The sequence below is a fragment of the Eumetopias jubatus genome, unplaced genomic scaffold (assembly GCF_037043125.1).
Source record: "Eumetopias jubatus isolate StellerSeaLion01/CBP00866 unplaced genomic scaffold, mEumJub1_p1.0 scaffold_2, whole genome shotgun sequence".
Lineage (NCBI taxonomy): Eukaryota > Metazoa > Chordata > Mammalia > Carnivora > Otariidae > Eumetopias > Eumetopias jubatus.
The window spans coordinates 8,723,790-8,742,056 of record NW_028274808.1 but is presented as its reverse complement, the minus strand read 5'-3'; the positions used below and the strand labels follow the sequence as shown (position 1 = coordinate 8,742,056).

At 38.0% G+C, this 18,267-nt stretch overlaps 1 protein-coding gene across 1 annotated transcript in view; it reads left to right on the top strand.

Moving 5' to 3' along the window:
• Positions 1 to 18,267, top strand: part of VEGFC (vascular endothelial growth factor C) — a 102,100-nt gene that overhangs the window by 16,031 nt on the left and 67,802 nt on the right. The window lies entirely within an intron of this gene.

Sequence of the window (18,267 nt, the reverse complement as noted above, 5' to 3'; positions counted from 1 at the left end):
TCCCTTCCCCTATGGTCCTCTGTCTTGTTTCTTGAATTCCTCATATCAGTGAGATCATATGATACATGTCTTTCTCTGACTGACTTATTTTGCTTAGCATAATACCCTCTAGTTCCATCCACGTCTTGCAAATGTCAAGATTTGGGGGTTTTATGCTGGCTGCATAATATTCCATTGTGTGTGTGTGTGTGTGTGTATGTGTGTGTGTGTGTGTGTGTACATATATACATACACAGATGAATGGATAAAGAAGATGTAGTATGTATAATAATAGTTTATTTATAAACACAATACAGTTCTCTTTCAGTTAGGGTTTTTTTCCTTAACTATAAAATTGTGGAGCTGGAGCCCATAGGCCAACCTGTAGTAATCTGCAATGATTGAAGATTTTATACCTGACAAGCCTTCTCCCTGAAGGTTACTTGCTTCCCCTTGGAGCTGTGGGTTTATTATCCTCTACTCCAGGGTGGCTAAATGTCTTAAATTCACTTCTGCCATGTTATTTGCCATCTGGGGGATTGTTAGGCAGTGAGTTAGCCATATTTGTACAGTGGACTCCCTATCTATGCTCAAGGCACTTTGACCGTATCTGGTCATTAAAATCTGATTGATAGTGGTTCTACTCTGAGGCTAAACCAGTTGATTTCTAAGATATTCTTACCTGACAATCTAGAGAATACAAGTCAGGACGTGTCATTTGCAAGAAGCAACATTAAATAAAGCATATGTTCTAATGTATTCCTTCAAGACTTTAATCTGGACCATGAAGTGTATTTTTACTTACTGAGTTTCTAGTGGGATATTATTTTAATTTCTAGAATTGGTCATATTTTCCCATTTCTTAATTCTTTGATATTTAAATTTTCAGTTTCATATTCTTCCATTTTACATGGTATAGCCATTTTATGTCAGGATAATTTTTTTTGGCCACAAGAATAAATGTTTGACACACCCCACACATGTAGACTACTAGTATAACCAGATACAGTTACTGAGTCACAAGCAAAAGTGATTCTTTGATTTCGGTTCCTGAAGTTATTAACTACATATTACTTTCTGGCGTATTTAAAACCTAACACATATAAAGTTAATTTTCACAATGATTAGTGAATTTAATAATTGAAAATATCAACCAGAATTCATATTTAACATGCAGCTTCATCCTATTAAATTCATTAGATTAATTATATATTAAGTAGTCCTATGCCATAAATTATTCAAGAATTGCAACTATTTGCATGTCATAAGTCAACTGTACATTATATAGTACTGATTTTGTTCCTGTTTCCTTTTTTCCTAGCAGTGTGATGGGAACAAGTGAACTCCACAAGCAGAGTGTCCAATATTGTCAGTTATCCCATATTGTAAAGAAATGAGTTTGTCTTCATAAGTGAATTTTCTGGATGCCTGCAAAATAGCACTCTTAAGTATAAAACCTCATATTTTTATTGTGTTGATCAAAGCAGGTTAAACATAACCTCATTTTAATCATTTGGCTAAGAAGTAAGAATCACAGCTACTTCCCATTGTTCTTCCTACCACCATTACTTACCATTTCAATTTGCAGTGGCCTTTGCACTTTTTTAAAAATTTGCTTTTATATTTGTCTTTTTTGTTTCCTTCTAAATGCTTCTGCACTTCTGTTCTTTGATGCTAAGGAGATATTTTTTGTTTTTCAGTTTGTACGTTCTTTTTTTTATTGCTATGGCCACACCATAAAAGAATTTTATTTCTGCCTCTAGTGATCTCACCAGCTACTTTAAGAGTATCCGTTAAAGTGGGATTTGACTGTATGTAACAAACATCTAGCTGCAGTGACTTAAGCAAATTGGAGTTTATTTTTCTCCCCAATGGGCAGTTAAGGACTGGTGCAGTGTGGAGCTCCATTATGCTATCAAAGAGTCCGACTCCTCTGTTTTTCTCCACTCATGGCTGCAACCAAGCTGTTTCCTCTCCAGCACCATGTCTGATGTCCAGGAAGGAAGAATAAGGAGACAGGAAGTGGGTGCCTTAACAGAAGAGCAGTAGCTTTGTCAGAAATCCCTAGTACATTTGCACTTACACTTATTAGAATTCTTTTGGCCGTGACTAGCTGCAGGAGAGGCTGAGAAATAAAGCACATGCAACTTCAAACAATATTGGAACTCTCTTTCTAAGGAAGAAAAGTATGGATTTTGAGTAGCAGTGTTTGTAACACTATGTCAATATGATTTTTAGATTTTTTTTTCTCAAAAATTGCTCACTTCTTTTCCCCAAAATTTTCTTTTTTCCCTCATGCCTGCAATGTTGCTGTGTCCCTTATATACTTACCTGAAAGATTAATGTTATTGAAGTACTGATTTTTAAGTTATATGAATGTATCACATAAGACCTTTTGACTCTTCAAAAGGTTTAAAAATCTAGTTTGGAGGGAAAAAGTGCTTATATGAAACATTTATAGAACGTGAGAACTTAAACTTGCGAATTGTATTGTGTCAAAAGTAAGTGCAGTAGTAGAGAAGGGAAAAAGTTGGAGAAGCTAATGTTCTTGAAAGATACTCAAGTAGTGTAGATTTCAGTATAAGACACATAATACCACATTAAGTAAACAGAACCTTTTTTATCTAAAATTTTCTGTACTATATTGATGGTGATCTTCCTTTTACTCTACATTTCCTGTGAGGTTGGACACAGAAAAATACCAAATTTTACGTGACTTCTTTCTAATAATGGATTCATCTCCATTGCTTAATGCATAAATTCACTGTGCTCATTCTTTCCCCTCCATCAAGCTGTACTTTTTGTGAGACCAGTTTGGTATTGATGGAGATTTCCACCCTTCCTTTCCCTCACACGGATCTGTTTGAAGAGTGGAGAACCGCTATTGTCAGATGACAGGCTACTCTGATAAGAGAGAATACCATAATCCCGACTTGACTGTGTTGATTTCCAGATCGCACACCATGAGATAAAACTAACCCTTTGATGGAGATGGATGACTCAGATTGCTTCACACCACCAGTAACGCACATGGCACAGCCCCAGCTGCGGCATTGTCCTCACGGAGGAAAAGCAGCCTCCCCTCCTCCCAGATGGAGTGTGCATCACTACCAGATATGAGCATCTTCCCCTGTGTTCTGCAGTGCTGCTGTGTGGGTGGCAGAGGGGCAGTGAGAACGTGCTCATCATATGGAAGAAACAAGATTATATTATAGGCCTTCATGTGCACCGCCTTCAGTGGAATTCCCACAGCTTTTAGTTGAACTCTACATCCTAATTACTTTAAACCAACTCAAGAGAATGTCTGTTGCTAAAGTAGGAGCCCAGTGATTTTTCAGGGGCAGTGGTCCAGAGGACACTATAATAGGAATAGATCAGGGGCGCCTGGGTGGCTCAGTTGTTAAGTGTCTGCCTTCCACTCAGGTCATGGTCCCAGGGTCCTGGGATCGAGTCCCGCATCGGGCTCCCTGCCCAGCGGGAAGCCTGCTTCTCCCTCTGCCACTCCCCCTGCTTGTGTTCCCTCTCTCGCTGTGTCTCTCTCTGTCAAATAAATAAAATCTTTAAAAAAAATAGGAATAGATCATTTCAAAGCTGAAATTAGATACGTTCTTATTCTCTGTTTGGAAAGTCTGCATTGAAACTTTATGCCTTTCTGCTTTCTCAGGGAACTACCCTATTCAGGTCACTGGAAATAACATGTCAGGTTTGAAGAGAGACTTCTTATGTAGCCAAACAAACCTGCTAAATATATTTAGAAGATCATTCTAGTGACTAATATATTAAACTTTTTCCACAATAATAATGTTGGTAATATTAGGATTTACCCTTTTTCATTGGAAATGACTTGTCACGTTTGGAAAGAGACCTTAGGGGTAGCTGAATATAGTTGGTGAATGGGTTTAGAGAAGATGTTTACTAACAAAGTTTTTAAAAGCCTGTTAATTTTAAGCAATGATACTGATTAAAGTCTTTAGGTAGCTGGGTTTTTTTTAATTTAACTTTTCTAAATATTTTCAGTGTGATGGGAAAAGAGGAATAAAATCAGTTATAACTGGAAATTTGAATGTTAAAGCTAGTTAAATTTTGTTTTTCAGAATTACTGTTTTCAAGACCATGTATAATTATCAGGTGGTATTTTTTTAAGTTGCCTGAAAACGTCTTTCTAATTAAGTAGATGTTTCTTCCCAAGCCTTGTAGGAATGTTTTATGGTGTTTTTGTTTTTTTTTTTTTTTAGCATAGGTTACCAGGAAATAGTATTTTGGGGAAGTACAAGGACCCAGATTTGATTCTCAGATAATTCAAGTGTGCCTTCTGTAATCATTTTATTTTGTTTTATTGTCAGAGAGCAGAGGGTATTTTAACAGCTTGGACTTTGGGATCAGAACTGAATTTGAATTTAACACTGCACTTTAGTGAGCTGTATGATCTTAACACCTCTGAGTCCGATTCTCCACTATAAATTGGAGGAAATAGTGTATACCTTACAGCATTGGAAGAGAGCCCATTTAAGCACTGCCTCATGTTAACTACTGATAAAACACTGGTTCCCTCTCCAGGGCCTGTCAAAATCTTTCCCTCCATCGCTGGATTCATACTCTTGTCTTCAGAGTCCTTAATTAAGGTTTTGTGATCAGAGGCCCACAAATAGAATGAAGTTCATCTAAACATCTATTTATTAATGTAATATCTACTGGCTAAATACATAGTAATTAAATATAAATAATACATTGCTGTTTTTAAGATTGCAATGACCTCCATGTTGCTAAAGCCAACGCACAATTATTAGAACTTTTTGTTCTGTGTTCTTTTCTGTGATGGTCAGTCAGATATGGCCACAGGACTCACAAGAGAAACACAATAAAACAAAATCTGTTATACTCACGGGAAGGGGTCATCACATGCCATGCATGGCCACAGAGGAAGACTTTGGTGAGGAAGCAGAAAGCAGGAGTGAGGGGAAAGCGGAGACTAAGACCCTTCGTTGGAATTTCCAAAGGAAAACCATGGCGGGGGAGGGGGGCAGGTGAGAACTGGCTGGTCTTAAAAAATATCATTGGGCTCTAAACTGCAGGGTTAGTCCCTGGCTGCCTGGTAACTGGCCTTGGAATGATGAAGGCAAAGGAGTAGTGCCTCAAGGGGTGTAAGCGCCAGATAGAGGAGATATGGGTCTGGACTTGTTAGTGTACATATCAAAAAAGCATGCTCCTCACTGTGCTCTTTGAACCTCTAAGAAATCGCCAGCTGGGAGGGAAGCGCCCTTCCCGCCAGCCAGTGCGCAAGTGCAGAGGAGAGTTAGAACCTGAACTGCTGGCCATTCTCCTAACTGAATTTTTTCTTTATCTTCCAGAATTTTTGATATTGAAGTGCCCACGGCTCCACCTCATGCCCTGTGTTCTCTTATCTCCTCACTCTCTCGGTGAGGTGATCCATTCCCATTGTTCCAAATATCCCTCAATTTATGTCTTTAGTCCAGATCCTTCTTTTTAACGTTAGAACATAACCAACTCTCTTTTCAACTCCCTATTTGACATTTCCACTCAGATGAGTGAGAGACATTTCAAATTTAACATATTCAGACTGAACTTCTGCTCTCCTTCACCCCCCATCAGATTGCTCTATCCATAGCTTTCCCAAACTCAATCAAAGTCAACAAAGTGCTTTAAGTTGGACAAGTCAAAATCCAGGGAGTCATCCCTGACTTACTTCTTTCCCAAATATATTTGGGAATGGAGTCTGCTTGGCTAAGCCTTCAAAATATATCCAGAATCTAACAACCACATCTGTTCCCGGTCCTGATCTGAGCCACAGCTGATCTCACAGGGATTACGGTAGTGATCTGTTCACTGGTCTCTCTGGTCCTTCCCTTAACCCCTCGTGGAGTGTTCTCAACAGAGCAGAAAAAATAATCCTTTTAGAAAGCAGGTCACACCACAACCCTATTGAAGGCCCTAGAGTTGCTCCCTGTTTTGCATGGTGGAGAAACCAAAATCTCTACAAAGGAATAGCAATGAGGATTCTGGAAATGTTCTAATCTAAAAGAATTTAATGACTGGTCTATTTTAAGGAGGTGTGGGTATTCATGAAATACCCAGGGACTTAGCAACAGTGGGGAGTCCTAACCACCTCAGTCCTGCAGGAGCAGGGTGAGGGAATGGTGTTATTAGTCCTGGAAATTTCTAGCACCCTGACAGAGGGGCTGCCCAGCAGGATCCAGAGTGTGGAATGGGCACACGTTCATAAATGAGAATAAATGTCCCAACCCATTTTTTGTTCATATCCTGGTCAAATACTTGATATTGTCAGCCTTTTCCATTTTAGCCATTCTGGTCGTTTTGTAATAGTATTTCATTGTGGTTTTATTTTGCCTTTCCATGGTGACTATAATGAAGTTGGACACATTTTTATAAGTTTTTTGCCCATTTGGGTAACCTCTTTGTAAAATGCCTGCTCAAAAATTTTGCTCATTTTTCTTTTTGGCTGTATGTCTTTTTTTTTAATTGATTTTTAGAATCTCTTTACATGATTTGGACACCAGACTTTTATAAGATATATATTGCAAGTATTTCCTTCCACCTATTACTGGCCTTTTTTCTTTTATTTAATGGCTATGGTTTCTAAATTTTGATGTAGAGTGACTTTTTTTTCCTTTTATCGTTAATGCTTTTGTCATGAGCACGCTGTGAAGGTGCACACACAAGTTGTGTCTTTCCACAACATCAGCTTTATTCAACCATAAAGCAAAGTTAATCACCATTATAAAGCAGGTTCAGATTCCAAACTCAGTGACATTTCACCATGTGATTGAAGTTGGCTTCTTACACAGCACTCAGAGCAGGACAGAAGGCAAACCACACAACAAACAAGATGACAGAGGGTGTAGGAAGCTAAGAAACCAAACGCGAAGTCAATCTGTGGGCATGCAGTTGAGATAAAACCTCGGTCTGGTCTGGGTCAGTTCTCGGCACTTAACTGCTTATTTTGTCCGAGCAGGGAAGGATCTTGGTTCTGTTTGGAAATCCATTAGCAGAGCCTTCCCAGGCAGCTGCCTTTTCTAAGTGGTCAGACACAGAGGGGTCATGTCTGAAGAGTCTGAGAGTTTGCCACCCAAATCCTCCCCATTTTAAAGGGATTTAATCGGTCCTGGGCCCCTGCAGACCTCCTCTGCTCCTGCTTGTTATCAGTTCTGGGGTGTCCGCTGATGTTGGTCCCCAAGATATGTCGTAGTTGCCGTACCTTTAACTGCTTGGTCATTGCTTGACACAGGCTCCTGCTGGACAGGAGGGACTCCGTTTTGCTCTCTACAGCTTTTTATATCTTGTTTAAGAGATCTTTGTCTACCCAGTGTCATGAAGGTAGTCTTCAAACTTTATTGTTTTTACCTTTCACAGTTAGATTTATAATCAACCTGGAATTGATATTGTATAGCAAGAGGAGTATGCATCAGGGTAAATATTTTCTATTTAGATATCTAATTTTGTATTACGTTTTATCACTGCTCCTCGGTGTTAAACCTTGCCGTGAATGTTCTCTCTATACATATGTAGTTCCTTCCTGGATTGTCTGTTTTATTATTTTACTCTGTCTAGTGCCAGTGTTAACATTGTCCTAAATTTTGTAGTTTCATGGAAAGACTTGATACGTGGCACAAATACTTCTGGTTTGTTCTTTAATATTGTCTGGGCTATATATTTTGGGATTGCATTGAATCCAAAGATTGATGTAAGGAAAACTGGTATATAGAGCAATATTGAGCCTTCTATTTAGGTCTTTTAAAATTCCTTTCTGTTGTATAAAAACTTTTTTTTTTCTTTCTGTGGAGAGGTCTGGTACATCTTCCTTATTGGTACCCAGATACTTGACATTTTTGACACCATCACAAAGGGTATCTGCCTTGCATTTCATTGTCTAACTTTTTTGGGGGCATAGTACTCTAGGTTGGCATTTATTTTCTTTCCATATTTTAAAGATTTTTTCCCCATCTTGTTCTGATTTTCATTGTTTCCAATGTCAATCTTATTATTATTCCTTTGAACAAGAAATGATTTTCCTTGTTGGCTTTTCAGGTTTTCTGTCTTTGAATTTCAGTAGTCCTGTTACACTCTTAGGGGTAGCTTCCTTTGGGTTTAATATGCTTGGAGTCCATGGCAGTTCTTCAGTCTGTAGCTTGATTCTTTTTTAATTATTTCAGAAAATTCCAGACTCTTTCTTCAAATATTCCTTTTGCCCTATAGTCTTGCTCCTCCAATTGGATGTATGTTAGAGTTTCTCACTGTCTCCTGTGTCTCTGCATTACATCTCTGTATTGTCTGTGTCTGTTATGCTTTTCTTCTATTTTCCTCTGGATGTTGTCTACTGACCTGCCTTCCAGGGAACCAGTCCTCTCCTTGCCCTAATACCATTAATCCAATCTATTGAGATCTCTATTTTCAGTTATTACGTTTTGTTGTTCTCAAATTCCTGTGTGTGTGTTTTTTTTTAAATAAATTCAATTTCCCTGATGACATTCTTCACCTTGCCTTCTGTTTTTTTAAACATACTGGTCACAGCAGATTACAGTACCCATTTCAATATCTGGCTTATCTGTGGTTTTATCTTTACTGTCTACTTTTTCTGTGCTTCTGTTTTGTTAGTTTAATGTGTAAGTATGGTGGAAAATTTTTGATGAAGTGCCTGACATATATGAAGAATGATAACTGAATTAGGCTTTTTCTTTCAGAGAGGGTTTACTTTGTGCTCTGGTAGTCAGCTAAAACGGGGACAGGTCACTGCTCTGGTTCACCCATGTTCCAGTGCAGTTCGCTCAAGAGATTTATTGGAGAGCAATCCTACCTCCTCTACTGCTGAAAACATCCTGTACTTTTCAGATTTTTGCTTGGCTGCTTTGCTTCTTGCCCTGGACAGTTTGAAAATTTAGCAAGTGCAAGAGGAAAACTGTGAATGTCAGATTGCTTCTCTTATCTTGCCTTCTCTCCAGGATCTGAGGCCCTCAAACCCTGACTTCCCCTCAGTGCCAAACTTCAATGTTTCATCTTTCCAACCCAACAGAATGCCAGAAGTCCCCACTTTTAATCTCTTTTTGGCCTGGATGGCCAGTCAAGGAACTGGCACTCACATCCAAGAGTAGTGCTCAAAATGTCAGCCTACCTTTCTGAGTTTTTTTCTATCCAAGATCATGGCACCTGAAGCCTTCGCTGCCTCTACAGTTAGATATCCAAATAGGTGTTTGCTGTTTTAAATTTTATTTCATGTGTTCTAGTTCTGGGCAGAAGCACTGTTTTGTCACAAGCTGCTCCAACATGGTTAGAAGTGGCATTCACTGAATAAACCATCTTAATAATTATCTGGTTAGGATAGCTTAGTGACCTAAGGGAACAAAGTTTTGGATAGGCTTGTGGTTTGAATTCCACTTACTCTGTTTGAAACACTTATCTATTGGAAGCTCAGTTTTATCATCTGTAATTAGAAAATCAGACCTTTTTTGTAAGATTTTTGTTCCCTTAATGTCAAGTCTCTGTAGTTCATGTTAATATTTTGTAGCTGTAGTTTCTTCATTTCCCTCCCCCCATTTTTCAATGTAGTGAGATTGTATTGTAAAAATATCCCCCAAATATGTATTTTCCCATGAATGGAAATATGTTTTTTGATCTTTCATTTGGGACTCTTTTTTTTTGGGGGGGGGAACCATATTTAAGTGGGTTGAGGATGAATTTCTGTAGAGCGAATTTGTGTTAGGCACCTGCAGACACCATAAATACAGACCACTTTCAAAGGTAGTTTTGGTTAAACGCTGCTTGAACTGCACAGGTAGATTACTTCAGAACACAGACCAGGATGAGAACTTTTTTTGTGATTATCTCACAAGGAAGAGATTTCTTCCCCTCTTACACTCAGAAGAAATGTTGAGATGGCAACTCCTGTTGTCTCCTGTGGACATAAGCCTTTTTTTTTTTTTTCTCCAATTTGCCCTTGTATTGAGGACACTGTAGACTTTGGGGGTTCTAGCTTAATGTGAGGATTTTCATTAGACTCCAACTCTGGGAGAATTCTGGGCTTTGTCTCCTACGACATGATCAATTTCAAAGCCCAAGTTCACCAGCCAAACCTGTTCCCAGGGTAAATATGACTTGAGTGCTTGCTTAGTCTGTGATTTCCCTCTTTCACTTCATTTTAGGCTTCCTAGGAATTTTTATTTTCTTACCTGATTCTCATTCTATATGAAGATGCTCACACACACCACACACACACACACACACACACACACACGTGAACTTTTGTATGTTTGTAGGTAGGTAGATAGGTAGGTAGGTAGACAGCTATATCAATAGATACCTTCTTAGAAAGAATCTTCTACCAAACTGTTAGAAGTAACTAATTCGTTTTTATAAGAGCTTTTAGGATGGTCCTTAAGACTTGGTGATTTTAAGGACTTGTGTTCTGTGTCTGCATCTGAGACCTACTTGCAGTGGTGCCAGGTGCATAGCCATGGGCATTTTTCATCATAGGTTCAGGGTAAAATAGATGATTTTCACTTCCTTCCTAAGCTTAGCTTTTATAAAGGCCATGGGAAATTGCTTGGTCATAGTGAGTAAATTTATTATTCTAAATAAAACTAATCCCATAGGTCAGAGACAGCTGGGCTTTCCTTACTATCCCTTTTTTACCCTTTCTCTCTCTGGCCAGATTTTCTCCTCAGGCTGATGCTTTCATCCAACTCTGAATTCTTGGACTTTCTGTCATCCCATTGGTACTCCATCCCTTTCTCTCTCTCCCCTCGATCCTTCCATCTGCATACGATGAGCCTGCAAGCACTTCCTCTCTACTACTCGTGTGTGCCGTAAGATATAATAACATAAGTGCTGAGTATGTTTCTTTTTCTGGCATTAAATGGGCATGTATATAATGTACACAGGGAAGCTGTCTGACAAAGGCGGAGACTACACACATGCACACGCATGAATTCATTGTTGTCCTTGATGCAGGATTCAACATTGCACACTCCTGTAATCTTAATAACTCTGTGACATAGTTGTTTTTGTTTTAGGGATCACCTATAAAAACTATGTATTTTTTTCCCAGAAAACTCACATGTGTATATAGGCACCACAAATGATATCAGCTGTTTTTATATTCACTGATGTTGGTTAAAGATACTTATATTAGAATGTTCACAGATATTTGAGGGAAAATGTATAGCAAGAGGAGGTAAATATATTTCCTTCTCAACTGTGTTATTTAATTTCATAGCAATTTTAGGACAATTCCATAAAAGATCTGTAATTATACACTATTTTAATTTTTTCGGAAATTGTCACTTGCTTTCGTTAGTTCAATAGTGGGAAAATACAGAACTTTTTCACCTTAGGGAACAGATACCATTAAATTCCTGGGAGCCCTAGCCTTGCTCATTGGGCCAGACTTGCAGCATGCCAAACTTGTTTATGCTGACTTTGAGTGATTTTACCATGAGCAAAACGATTGCTGGTACTGTGAGTCATAATAAGCTTAGACAACATCCTAACTGAGATTGATGCCATTTGGAACTGCCTCAATGTGGTGTTTGTTCAATTCTTTAAAAAATAATTCTTTGTTTTGGAATCAGTAGATTATTAATGAATGGCGTATTTCTGGGAAATAAATAGGACTTTTTCAAACCCTACGCATGGGAAGAAAAAATTGGTCAGAGAAAACTGGCCAGGGAAAATGAAATCCTTTCATGCCATGTTTCTCAGAGAACTTGAGGTTGTATGGAAAAAGTTCTGGAGTAGACTTCTGAGGGCGAGTGTGGGCTAAGAAAAGGAAACAGTAAAAGTTTGTTTCAGAATAGAATTCTTGTCACATTTCCTCTTTACCTGCTGCTCTGGAGAGTTTTCAGTCAGCAGGCTGATAAATATTTATTACAGGGGGCGCCTGGGTGGCTCAGTCATTAAGCGTCTGCCTTCGGCTCAGGTCATGATCCCAGGGTCCTGGGATCGAGTCCCACATCAGGCTCCCTGCTCAGCAGGAAGCCTGCTTCTCCCTCTCCCACTCCCCCTGCTTGTGTTCCTGCTCTCGCTGTCTCTCTCTGTCCAATAAATAAATAAAATCTTTAAAAAAAAATATTTATTACAGGTATGTAGATAGTAGAGCCTAAAAACATCTGAAGACATCTTAGCTAGTCTTAATTGAGTCTGCTTAAACCATCCACCACGAAAAGATAGTTTTGCTTGGAGAATTTTTTTTATTCCTTGGGGACAATTATAAAAGGAAAGACTATTGCTTAGTAACCTAGTTTAAATGTATGCATAAAATTCAATTAAAAATAACCTTATATTTTGAATTGTTTCTCTAAATATATATTGGATCTTTGTAGGTAATTTTTAAAAATCAGAAATATATTAAAATGACTTTGTAACATTACTATCAGTGCTTACCATGTTTTGCTCTATATTTTCCCAAGCTATATTTGGAAAAAATAAAACCATGCTTAAAATATGATTCCATAGCTTAATTTTAAAATATAATATTCCCTGTTTTTCATATCATGAGCTATTGCATAAAAATATTATTTTAATGACTGCATTACCTCATTTTTTATTTGTTTTGGTTCCTCCTTGCTGTTAGCTATTTTCATTTTTCTGTGTGATAAATAAACAAATACACAAGTACCTTTTTCACCCCACCCTCCTAAATGAATTGGCTCCACCTGAGAAACACCAGATCTAAGAAGACTTTTCAAAGGGAAGCCTGTTAAATCTAATTTCTAAATATAAATTAAGAAAAATTTATCCTGACAGTTCTAAATTTCAGTAGGTAGTACAGTTACTGAGTTTTTACATTGGTCAGATGCTAGTTTAGCTTCTCGTGTATTTGTGAATTTTTTAAAATTCATTTGTGACGTTTTACTGGTTCTCTTTCTGGAAGGTAGATAATATTCATAACAATGAAAACTGTCCTTCTAGAGAGAGTCTCTTAGCAAGTCTCCTGGTTCTTTCAATAGGGAACTCTTCTAGTGCATTTAAAATATAATTGAATAGCAATGAACTGGAAGATCAGTGATCCTGGTTCTACGATCCCTGGATGTGGATGCAGTGGGGTGAGCTCAGGAGGGTTGGGAAAGCACCCAGCAGTACCAGTCAGGACCAAATACATGAAAAAAAACATGGGTCTGTTCTTCTAGGAATGGCCATGTGAGACTGTAAGTGCAGAAAAGAGTTAGAACCTGAGCATCTAAGGAGAAAAGAGATTGGCAGTTTGGGTATAACTAAAGTCTGGTATTTGAGCACAGTATGGGGCACGAGGTGAACATCATGGAAAGGCTTCCGATTTTGGATAAGACTTCGGATATACTGTACTACTAATAACCAGGGTTTGAGGAGGAGCCCATTTTCTGGAGACAAGTTACACAGAGCAAGAAAAAGCAGCAAGTCCAGAATAGTGTCCATTTGGGAAGCTACTTACTGATGTACCTTATATCCTCCCGGACATGGATCAAGACCACATGTAATTCAACTTTGGTCAGCAAGAAGGAGGTTTTCTAGCACCAGCGGCCAAGATTAAAAGGATGTGCATGTGTTAGCACTACAAAGTGTCCGGTGTGATTGATGCTTGGTACTTGTTCATCTAAATATGAATTTACTACTGGGAAATAGATTTAGCTTCAGGATATTCAGTCAGTATTTTGGATCAGCAAGGTAACTAAAGTGTGGCATCTCAGAATGATGCAGAATAAACCTTAGTGAGAAAAACAGAAGCAATTATGCTTATCTGTCCTCTAAAAATGGGGCCTCAGCGATATAATGGGTTTTATTTACTGCTGGTAACCAGTCTTTCCTTCCTTCTACTAATGGCTATTATTTGGGAATATTTTTTATTTCTCACCCTAACAGGACCATGCCTAAATCATTTATTTCCCTCCTGGAGTTTAAAAACAAAGAATTTTTGCACATAATTGAGTGGTCAACAAATGTATGTCATTGAATAAATGAGTGAGAAACTTACAAAAGATAGTACTCGGACATAGAATACGTAATTTCATGAAATACAGAAAATGTCCAGTGAAATTATGCTTTTGCTTTCACTTTTATGGAAATCTAGGAAAAGGCAATATATTGAATATAATAAGTTAATATTTCCTAAAATAATACTGAATCTGTAATTAGGTTAATTTTCAGGGAGATCAAAGAGGATCGTTGCCCTTTATACACAGGAGTAATTACACAAGAATGAGATGTATGAGAAGAGAATTGAAACCTGATGAAAATACTGAAGAGCGGGTGGAATATATGTTCAACTAGAAGAGAGAATTTAAAAATTGAACTCAACTGATGACTAATCATAAGAAATGTTAATAAAGAGCATAAAATATGAAGTATTAAATGAGAAATTTTCTGTTTGCTTGATACTCCATCAAGTCCTTTGGTCTTGGTAATGCATACCTTAGAGTTTACATTAGAATGTAATTATCTGTGATTTATTAAAAGTGAAACTAAATAAAAATTTAATCATGTTCACATAAAAAAGGAATGTAATTATCTGTGATTTAATTCTGAGAACAGTGTGAGTCTTACTTTCTATTATTGTCTATTTAAAATAGTTGTTAACACAGGGTGCCTGGGTATAGCTCAGTCGGTTAAGCGTCTGCCTCTTGATTTCAGCTCAGGTCGTGATCGTAGGGTCCTGGGATCGAGTCCTGCATCAGGCCCCATGCTCAGCATGGAGTCTGCATGAGATTATCTCTCTCTCCTTCTGCCCCTCCCCCAGCTTGTACTCTCTTTCTCTCTCTCTAAAATAAATAAATAATCTTAAAAAAAATTAAAAAGTTGTTAACAGATCAAACTGTCCATTACAGTTGAATTTCTTGTGCATGACATTGAATGACTTAGATTAGAAGCAGATAAGGTTATTTCTCTATTGAAATTCTGAGTTTATGTCACAGATCCAGAGATCCTCTGTCTTCTGAACTCCTGGGTGGCCATCACATTGCCTATTCCATTCATTTGGCATTTAATGTATATTATCATCAAGACTGCTACCATATGCATGTCCCTTTACAACTCTTAACATTCAGTATCTAGTTATGTATGTGTGGATTATAAATGGTGCTCAGAAAAAAATGTATATTGTTAATGAATAATTATTCTACACAGATACTTATTTCTGCTGCCTGTTAACATACTCTTTCCATTTATATTCCTCATTTTACTGGTCTACATTTATTTATTTATTTCTATTTTTTATATTTTTAGGTTTTATTTATTTATTTGATAGAGAGAGAGAGACCACGAGGGAGGGAACACAATTAGGGGGAGTGGGAGAGGGAGAAGCAGGCCTCCCGCTGATCAGGGAGCCCGATGCGGGGCTTGATCCCAGCACCCTGGGATCATGACCTGAGCCAAAGGCAGATGCTTAATGACTGAGCCACCCAGGTGCCCCTGGTCTACATTTAAATTATCTTGTGTATCCATCAAACCTTATCATGTAGCCACCATTTACTGAGTGCTTAATATGTGTGAGGCATCAAGCAAAGCACTTTATGCCTAATTTATATAATGAATCTTGGAAACATCCCAGATTTTTCATTTTACCTCATTGCCTAAACCTCCAGCAATCTATCAGCAACTCAGGGCTTCTCTTCCTCTAAAATCCATCCCAAATCCATCGATTTCTCTGTACTTCAACCTCTATCCTGCAAACTTAGACTATCATTATCCCTTGCTTAGATGATTGTAATAGAATCTAATTGTCCTGTATGTCCACTCTTTATGCTCTCTGAATCTAATCTACCCATGGCCACTAGGTGCTTTTAAAATTGTAAATGAGATCATATCATTCCTAAATCTCAACCCACCAATGGCTTGTTCCCCATCACATTCAGACTAAAATCCAAAATCCTTACCATGGACTATAAATAAGACCTAACCCCTGACTACCTCTTCATCTTCACCCTCACTACACATTAGTGCCACATTATCCCTTTTCAAAAGACTACATTCCCCCTATTTTCTTGTCTACCATGTAAACACATTCTTTCCATAGAGCCTGGAATGTTCTTCCCTAGAGAAGCATGGCTGGCTCTTTTGTTGTGGTTGATGTTTCAACTTCAATACCAATTCTTGAAGAGTCCTCTGTCCTGGTTTCTATCATGACCCTCAGTTTACTGTCATCACCACTCATTTTCCTTTGTACTTATTGCTTTATTTCTTAAGTGATTCTAACTCTCTACTAGAAACTCTAAGGGCTTTGGAGTGTTTTGTTCACAGTCAAATGCCTGGAACCTAGAATAATGTCTGGCATTCAAAAAGTGTTTATAAGCATTTAGTACATTTTATTAAATAAGAAAATATAATCTCACACAACTCTGAGATCCCTATGAGTTTAATGCTGTTATTGTCATTTAAGTTTTAAAAAATCAAAGATTTTATACCTTGCCTGCAGCCATCCAGTAGGTTCAGTGGAAGGGGCAAAATTTGAACTCAGCTCTGTCAGACATTAGAACTTTACCTGTATTCTGCAATTTCTGTGCCATGCTACATCCTTGTGCCAAATTATTTTATTACATTACAATATCAAAGAATGTATCTGCAAAATAATCTTTGGCATAGGAATATAGTCTTTATACAACAAATCATGCATAAATCAACTAGATACACATCTGTTTACTTGAATTGCTGAACTAAAAATATCAGACTGGCCTTACAATAGTGCAGTAATATGTTCATGGTAAAGATATAAACTCATGGACTGGGAATCCATAATTCTATGACTATGAATATGTGTGTATCAATGGGATCATTAATTTGGGTTTCCCTAGAAGTAGACTTTGGGATGGGGATTTGAGGCAAGGAGTTTATTTGGGAGATGATTCCAGGGTACACTTGTAAGGAAGTGATAAGATGAGGCAGGATGGGAGAAAGCCAATGAATGGTACCTTCTCAAGCAAGCTATCGAGTTTCATTCCGCTGGGGCACTCTGAGAATCAGTAGAGAACATGAACCTCGGAGTTAGCCCAGCCAAAGAGCAAGGGAACTGGAGTATTTATATTTGCACACAACTTCTTGTTAATCTTTGGTTGAGGACTTCTCTGGGGAGCACAATTCCCAGTATATCCTAACTGCCTTCAGTGGGCAGAAAGTTCTGGCAGTAAAAGCAAGCAGCCAGCAATAAAATGCAGATGCAGATGGAAGTGGGACAGGTATTTATTGAAATAGTGAGGACATGGACCTATAGGCAAGGTATTAACAAGGTCTTCTAAACTACCCATATGCATGTGGTGATTTCTATGCGTTTGTGCATGTATATGTATGAATTGGGACCGACAGAAGAAAAGTAGCTGAATTAAAACTAAAATATAAGAATGACTTAGATGTAATTGCAGAGATAGAATATACAGATAATACTCTAAGTAAACTGGTTTCCCTCTGAATGTATATGCTGATGTAAACCATGTGACAGTCTATGTTTTAGGAATTGTTGGTATATTTCAGAAAGCTACATATTTATATAATATAGAACAATCTTCTTTAGGATAAGAATCAGCAGATAATCCTAACAAACTTGTCAGTATTTCTCTATATATTTATCCACCCCCAACCCTACTGGTATAAATATGTAATTTTTTGATGACTCAGACCTACCTGTGGCAGGCAGAATAATGGCTTCCAAAGATGCCCACACCCTAATCCCTGGAATTTTACTTACATGGCAGAGGGGACTTTGCGGATTTGGAGAAATTAAGGAACCTGAGATGGGGAAGATTATTCTCCTGGATTATCTCAGTAATAATCACAGGAGTCCTCATAAGTGAAGAAGGAGGCAAGTTCAGAGGGATGTGGTGTGAAAAAGACTCTACTGACCATTGCTGTCTTTGAAGGTGGAATGGAGACATGAGTCAAGGGATGTGGGCAGCTTCTAGAAGCTGGAAAAGGCAGGAAAATGAATTCCCTTTTAGGACCTCTTTTTCTTTTTATGGGAGTAGGGCTTTTATTAGTGCTGAATTATGCTCCGCATATCAGTTTTTTAGGGCCTCTTAAAAATAACCACAACCCTTGATCATAGCCCAAGGGGAACCACTTTGGACTTCCTGTCTCCAAAACTGTAAATTAATGCAGTTGCATTGTGGTGATTTATTCCAGCAACCGTGGGAAACTAATATGCTACCTAATCAAACACATGTAAGGTCTCCTCAGGGAAGAAAAAATGTAGACCTGTATTTCCAAAATGTGTTTTGGAAATCATGGCAATTTTCATACAGGAAGATAGATAGATGAATATGGTCAAGAATGCTGTGCTTTGAATAAAGAAGATCAGGC